Genomic DNA, 8482 nt, shown 5'->3' on the forward strand with positions numbered 1-8482 from the left:
AGAGGTTACATTAATCTAGGAAATAATCTAAGTACCATATAAACAAAATGCTAAAATAACGAAACAGTGCCAGATGTATTTATTTCTTTATTTACTTCAGCGCTCTAGGCAGGGCCCGTTTTTAATAGAAGAATGCTTCTATAACGCCTTTCAGATCTGGCTTTCATGACCGCAACATTATCAGTAATTGAAGCAAGCGACGGATGAATGTGAATGCAAGTGTTGCTTGTGTGTGTGAAAGAATCAGGAAGAACATTTTTATAATCTGGGAACTTCCACTTTACATTGGTGATTGCTGCTAGAAAGAAAAAAATCTCAGTGCCCTTCCCCTCTGTGAAGAAGACCAGCGAAGCTGTGTATGTGAGCCCCTTAATGGCGAACTGCACCTCAGCTGCGGGTCGGCCAGGCATGGCCCTATCTTTGGTATCGGCCGACGTATAGGGAGTGCCTAACGCTTGCTTCGACTGCGTCACGGGTCCGGCCGGTATTGCACTATCTTTAGGAACGGCCCACGTGTGGGGAGTGCTTAACGCCTGCTTCACCTCCACCGCGGGTCGACCGGTATTCCACAATCTTTGGGATCGGCCCACGTATGCGGAGTGTGCAACGCCTGCTTCACCTCCACCACGGATCGGGCTGGTATTGCATTCTCTCTGGCATCTGCAGCATACCTGCAGATGCCAGCTATGCATCGCTCCTATAACCTAATGTATATATACCTAAGACTGGATATTTTACACATGGTTAATCCTTGCCGCCAGAAAATTCGGAAGTAATAAGAAGTGAAGACAGAAAAGATGGAAAGGCGAGCGAAAGCTGAAGATTGGAGATGCCAAAGAGGTAAGTTGCCTAGTAGTTGGACCTTAGAGGTCTCAAAACCCTTCATTGGCTCAACCCCCAGAATCCGCCTTTCGCCAGACACGGCTAAGCCACCCACAGCTACACTCGGGAGGGTCCTTCCCTCATGTGCTCGGGTATGTGGTGTCGCAACACACCAAATGCCTGCTGCTTCTAGGGATTCTCTGATGGATATTTGCTTATGTATGCTCGCGTGAGTAACATCGTCATTTTCTTCATTTATACGACACGATAGGCGCTATCAATACTCTACTATATGAATTAGTTATGCAACGTATTTTACCATCTTGCCTCAAGAAGACAAAATTTTTGCATAAAAATAATTTGCTGATGAGCAAGCATTATTGCATTTTGAGGTAACCAAGAATAAACAGAATTCTTCAAATTTATCAAGTGCACCTGCCAATATTACATAACTAATACTTTCTTTTACCGTTTTGGGAATCTAATGTTGGCCTCTTTGGATGATCTTGCTGAAACATTAGAATCGTAGCATTAGTGAGAGCTGCTTAAACAATCTTTTGAGTAAAAGAACATCGCCTTCATTTTGGTACCATCGAAAGTTGATCTCCACACAAGAAAATTAAGTTGATTTTCAACAGTGTCTGATTCCACTATAAATGGTTCTAGGTAGATGAAGGAGGTTTATTGCACGATATAAAATAATGACTCGCCATCCCAGCCCTGCGAAAGTGCATGTCCCGGTAAGCTGCTGACAACCACCACAACTGCTGAGGCAGGGGGGAGGGCATGGAATTCCTTATTGCTTTATAGTAAAGGTAGTAACTGTAATTTAGAGTAGCGGTAGCAATGAGAGTAGGGGTAATTTTGACTGCTGGCCGCCGCTGGTCTCATCACCGTTTCTTTTTTTTGCGTTGCCGTAATAAGTATTCACACACTGCTCCTAGTGAATCCCAACGATGAGGTGCCTATATATAAGAATGCTGCAACAACAACGAAATCAGTTGCTACGTTGGTTCGTTTATATACTAAATGCTAGTAACGTCCCTCCCCTTGTCGCAAGGTGCCGTCGCCGCGGTAGCTCGCCGCAACAGTACTCTTTGCCAGGAAACGTATGGTGGAAGCGCTACGTACGTGCTTCGCATTGTTATCAGCAGTGCCTTATCATCAATTGTGTGGCTCGGATGCTTGCTTCGTGCTCATTTATTGCTGAAATGAATACTGTTCTGTATGGTGTTTGCGCGGCTCCAAAGATTGTACGCACTTTTCACTTCATTTCGCTGAGTGCTTGAAGCTTGCTTTGGCTGCGCCGTGGGCTGGCCTGGTAAAGCACAACCTCATTGATCGGCCCCTATCTTAGCTCATGGATATGGACACCAAATATTCCGACCAAACAAAGGTTCACACGTTCACTGTAAAAAACCTGATCGGTACTTTTTTCTTCTAAATAACAAGAGCCGTCGTTATTTTTAGAGTCCCCGCATAAAAGTCATGAGAAGCGTCGAAGCGCCTCCTGTGACATGGTAACGTCCAGGTGTTGCCACCAAACATGACAAAGTATGTTGATATTCGCAGGCAGACCCCACACCGCGCGTGAATGATTGGACAAGAGAAAAAGTATGTTGCATTGATTCGAAAATGTTTGCTATTCTGTAATAAGGAACACGTTTGAAAAAAAAAAGAAAGTTGAAAGAAAGTTGAACGTACAAGCTACAAAAACGTGATTTTATTATTTTATTGAATTCTAGGGTTTTGGGCGCAATAAGCATGAGTTGATTATGAAGCACGTCGTAGTTGGAGACACGAGAATAATTTTCGAGCACCTATAGTTCTTCAACGCGCCCTGAATGCCCGGTGCGCGTGCGTTTTTGAATTTCTCTCCCATCAAAAAAGAAACCGTTACGGCCTGGATGGGAACTCACGACCTCATGCTTAGCAGTGCCCCACCAGAGTTGCTAAGCAACTTTGTCGAGCCCTACAAAAATTTGCAGCTTAATAATTGCAATATTAAATATCGAAATTGACGCTTCGAGAAAAATGATGCTCGATTTGACACAGAACTCGTCAAAGTGAAAACAAATATAGATGAGAGCAGAAGAAAACGTTATTACATGGGTAATAATAATAATAATAATAATAATAATAATAATAATAATAATAATAATAATAATAATAATAATAATAATAATAATAATAATAATAATAATAATAATAATAATAATTGTTGTTGGTGTTGTTGTTGTTGTACGCCCGACATAATTATTTATCAAGGAGTGCTGTGAATGCCCCCTACATTAACGGCACACAATACATCCACTCTAATTCTTCGCTATTTCCTGCCGGTATATCCCCTCTCTAATAGCGCAAGTCTTTGGAAAATACACTCTGGAGTTTTATGTCTAATAACAGCAATTAAATCACGGGCGTGCGCTAGTGGGGGACGCGCTAGTAGGAGCAATTCTGACCACCTGGAGTTCCTTTCCGCGCAGCTGAATCTTAGTTCATGGTTGTTTTTTTTTTCTTTTCCACTTAAGCCTACGGCCTCGTCCGTGGTATCATCAGGCTAAAACCATTAAGCTATTGCGGTGTGTTCCGTTTACATTCGGAATGCAATGTCAATTCGGGCTTTACCACTGAGTATATTTCATTATCATTGAATAATGGTAAGCAATCCTGAGTCTTCTTTGTTTCCCGAACGTACAGATACAGCGTCTTCGATGCTTGAATTGGTGGCCGCCAGAAGATGCGCACTTTGTTTTGTTTTGCCATTCCTTCAGCGAGCAATGCGGAGAAGCCGATGTTTGAAATTATGTGACGAGGAAGAAAGGAAGTTGGCCAGGTAGCTGTCGATGTATTAGAGTTTCCTAATGGCTGCTAGGAGAGGGAAGCGCGGTCCAGGATGCTAGAAAACACGGTGGTGTGACGAAATTAGGGAACTCGCCGGCCTCAAGTTAAAGTCAGTTCACGCAAATCAGGTTGAATTAGAAAAACCAGGATAAGCCTTCATCTTGCAGTGGACATAAATACGCTGCTGCTGCGGCTGCTGCAGGTAATAATTACGATAGTGTTTGCGATGCTGATGATCAGCGCATAACTTGAGGTAAAGCGCAAAGCAGTAGGCAGGACGATAGAAGGAGAGGAAGTCATATCGCTGCTAGCAACTTTTTCGTCACCTCCTGTCATTCTGCGTGCTATATTGCGCTTTATTTCAAGGTATGCAATTTTGGCGCTCTTTGGCCACATCTGGCCTTTGCGCCAATAAATTCCACAAATCAATCAAACAAGTTATGCAGTATCAATCAGACAATCAGTCTATTCTTTTGATCAGCGTATATGAGCTGCAGACGTAAAACTTGAAACCTGTCAGTGCATCCTTAATAAAACAGTGCTCAGAAATTACGAAATCCTTTGAGGAAATTCATGAGTGTGAAACTAAACGTGAAAACGAGGCGAAGAAGTGTACGGGGTTTCTTCGATCGCATTCTTACATTGTCTGGGATGTAGACAATTGCAAACTACGTCATGTTTCACTCAATCGGCTGCCTGTGCCTCTTTCTTTTTTTTAAGCATCCCATCACTGCCCGTCTTGTATCTGTCACAAAAACAATAGTTAGTGTTCAACGTTGAATGAGCATAATGCACTGTGCCGACATATTGCAGCCTGTGTGTGCACTCATCTTTTTTTTCTTTTTCCGCACTATGTACTTTCTTGTGGTTCCCTTGTCTTGCACGAGTAGTCTCGAGTTTTTGTTCTGCACCTCCACAAAGAACTCGCCTCCGTTCCACAAGCGACAGACATAAAATGACACAGTTTACAGTACCTTTACTGCAGTGGCAAGGTCACATTTGTCACCGGTTTCTGAGCTCAAAATTTTGTAGTAATCTTTACACAAATACTGAAATACTAACCTGCTTAGCCACAAAAAAACTTATATTGCCAGAATAACCCCTGTGCACTACGTATTAGAAAATGCGACTGAGCAGGCTTGGTGGGCGCACGAGTAGATAATGTGCAGTGCAAATGCTGATGAAGCTCTGGTGTGCTGGAAGATGCAGTCGTTCGTCGGCGCTTCATTGTGAATGTAATTGCAGGCTTCACTGATGCAAATATACCGGGTGTTTCAGCTAACACTTTCATTTTTTTTAAATTGCCTGTGGCAAATAAGGTAATTCTAGTGCACGAGCGGGCTTAGTCCAAGACGCGAAGTTTACTCGCGCAAAATATTGAAACGCAGAATTGAGGAATTCACAGAAATCACTAGTTATGTTTTTAAGTAAGTAGCATATGGCACATATTTCAATTTACGAAATGTAAGCGAGGAATTTCCAAGGTGGTTCCACTTGGAACGAATTGACAGGATGGCGCCAGTTCTGTTACTATATATATATATATATATATATATATATATATATATATATATATATATTTGTATATATTACTCTTATCCGGCACATTTGACACACATGCATTGTAAAGAGCTTCGAAACTGCAAAGGCCGTGTCTTGATGAGAAGATAAGTAACGCATTAACCTAAAAGCACATACATCGATAGACCGTAAGCAGGGTTTTGTGCCGGGAAGGTCGTATTGAGAACAAAATCATTACCTCGAAAAGTGGGTTCATTGGAATTGATGAGTTATTGCCTTTTATTGCATGCCATTGACTGCGACGTCGCATCTCGAGCGCGCTTCGATGTCGTTCCCAGTGGCTTCTGGTTCTGGCATTCTACCCTCACGACAGCTAGCTCTTTGAGATGCTGGCGTTAAGACGCTGCGCCTCTGATCACAGCATCTGTGATAAGAGGCGGTGGCAAGCGCTGCACGAGGTTCCGAGGTGCGTTGGTTGACGAATTGGCGCTCGAAGTAGCGGTTTGCTTCCCCGAGCGGGTATGGCACCGCGGTAAGGTGGAACAACCGCCCCCCACCCTTTTAACAGAGTGCCGCAAATTACCACCGCTCAATGCATCCTCAACATATTGTTGAATTGTAAGTGGGGTTGGCTCTTCATATTTTTTTTTGTATTCAACAATAGCAAACATTTCACCAGTGCAATTTCAGGATATGCGTATCAGAGCTTGCGTTTCGTAGTGTTAGTTTCAAGAGTATAAAGGACGCTTAATGATGTTTATCGTCGAATTTCAGCGCTGCCCTTGCCCATGTTGCTAATAAATCTGTAGACGAAATTTGCAGACAAACCGGAGCCAGCACGGAGACTTGGGAACCTTCCTCGTCTGCTTGCGACGCCGCTTCAGGCAAACACCGCCAATTTGACGAACTCGTCAGTTACGCTTGCGCGCAAAAGTGCAAAATAAAGTTGGCAGGACGCTTAAGCTGTCCCTTTAGCGGCATCTTCGGCTGGCCGTTTCAAAGCGATCTAGACTGCTCTCGCGAGCGGTGTTTTTTTAGGCTGGTTGAAAGCGGTTGCGCGCCTTGCATTCGGATGGTTATTTTATAACGCTAGGGCCTCTTCCTCTCCACGATCACACAGTCTCTCTCTGCAAGCTTCGAGCGCTCTGAGGTGCTCCTAGTCCTGTCGTCGGAGCAATCGCCGACACTGAAACATTCTTCCCAAAACGTCATCACAGCACAGCGCCGCCGCTGATGGCGATGGTCCACTGTAACCTAGTCAACCTAGGCCACTGCTTGCTGGCGTCTCGACGAACGCTTGGCCGAGCGGCGCGTCCGCTGGTTTTTCTAGCAGCGCCGGAAGCTTTGGATAGATGAAGCATCCGGCATTGGCTGTACCGTGGTTGTACTTCTGGCATTTACTACTCCGAGAGGGAGTCACATGTTCGGCTTGTGCGCTTGTCCTCTTCCTCTGAGTTCGTGGGACGCTGGATCTGGCCCATTCTGCTTCTGCGGATGGAGGCGACCAGTCGAAGATACCATAACAGTGTAACGCGATAACATTCAAAGATCCCTCACTGCTTCTGACGCTTCCCAGCAACTGTAGGTTATTCAACCGTAATGCTTACCGGGAAATGCTAGCGGCGAACTATGCACGAAGGCGAGCTTTCTGCCAGAAACGTGGCCCCTTGCATGGGTCGCTATGCAATGGTGGCAAGCCATCTGGAGGTGTTGAGAGAAACCGGGCGCACGGCTCCATGGCCTCCAAGATTTGCGCGCGATGCCGAAGCGAGCGCACTATGGTATTATTGCAAGAAACTTGGAGAACCGCTCCGTGGCCTCCAAGATTTGCGCACGCCGGCGCGGGCAAATGTCTGACGCCTTGGCTGTGCTATGAATATTAGAAACGCTGGAAAAAAGGTTTGTGTTTGAGTTTCCGCGTAACATAATTACGTTTTCTCGTATATGCAAATTTGAATGTCATAGTATTATGTGTGTAGCTTGTGTGCAAATCGTACTTTACGATTTTTGTGAAGTATGTTATTTTGGGCATGTGTGGTTGGGTATGAGTGGTTCAGAATAGTTCTTTTTTTCCGAAGCGATGTCCGACTCTGGACGCGGGGCGCCGACGCCGGATATTCTGTGACACGGAGCCCTTAACGCTCTCTTAACAAAACGTCGGCCCATGCCAAAGGCTGTGCTTTTACTAGAAAGTTTGCCTTCACGCATAAATTCGGAGCCAGCGTTTTCCGGTAAACATTACGCTTAAATTGGCTGCAGCTGCCCGGAAGCGTGACAAGTAGTCAGGGACCTTTGAACACTTGATTTTAAACAGAACAGCGCTATGTGGACTGGTAGAAACAGAGAGAAACGACACGGACGACAGCGCTCGTCCGTGTCATTTCTCTCTGCTTTTCCCCTTCGAAACCACGCTGTTCTGCTTCAAATATGGCTTCCCAAGTCGTCCAAACGTCCGTTTGAACGTTATCGCATTCCCCACTTAAAGCCGAAGTTGCAGCGTCCTCCAATTTGTTTATCTATTTTGACTTCAAAAAATTTCTATGACTTTCGGAAGGGGTAACCCAGGAAAATGGCACGGCACTTTCAACAATAGCAAACGTGCACTGGCATACACGTTGGCTTTAGCGTGATTCGCCCGGCTAAGTTCTGTCCGTGGTGAGACACGATGCAAGAAGGGATAGTTCACCTCCTTTCTCACTCGACATTGCCCACTCAAGTCACACGCTGTTCTCTGTGCCTCTAGATGACCTGGCAGTTTGATGGCAAGAGTTCGTAGCACTAGGTATTTAAAGCTTCATTAAGGCGAAGCCCTCAATGGCTGACTGTCAAGGTCATCTGCCGTTAGCAGAAACTGTCACAGATTTCCGGCCTCGCGATTGGTCTCCTCTGTGTCGTGACATCGCTGTCGCTAGGCATAGGTGTGCTCCTCCTGAATGGCTCGCGTGCGTGATGTCGCTGTCGTCATGCGGGTGTCGGGGTGGTTCTGCACCGCGCGGGATGACTCATCACGTCGGCACGCGGGGCGGCCATGCGTTCGACGGTGGGCCCTGAGGTCACTGCCGTCAGCAGCTTGAGGTGGCCTTCCGATTGGGCGCTGTGTGACCGGACATCGCTGTCGCGAGGCGCGCGTGGCGACCGTCTGCTTGGGTGTGGTGTGGCGGCGGCGGCAGTTTACTTTGCGGTATCGTGTGGGATGCCTCGTCTCGCCAAACCAGTGTCTTCCAACACGCGACGTGCGGCAGCCGCTGAACGAAAGCGGCGCTCAAGAGAGGTTGAGCGTATACGTCGTGCGCAT

Source organism: Dermacentor variabilis, chromosome 7, assembly GCF_050947875.1.
Source record: "Dermacentor variabilis isolate Ectoservices chromosome 7, ASM5094787v1, whole genome shotgun sequence".
NCBI lineage: Eukaryota > Metazoa > Arthropoda > Arachnida > Ixodida > Ixodidae > Dermacentor > Dermacentor variabilis.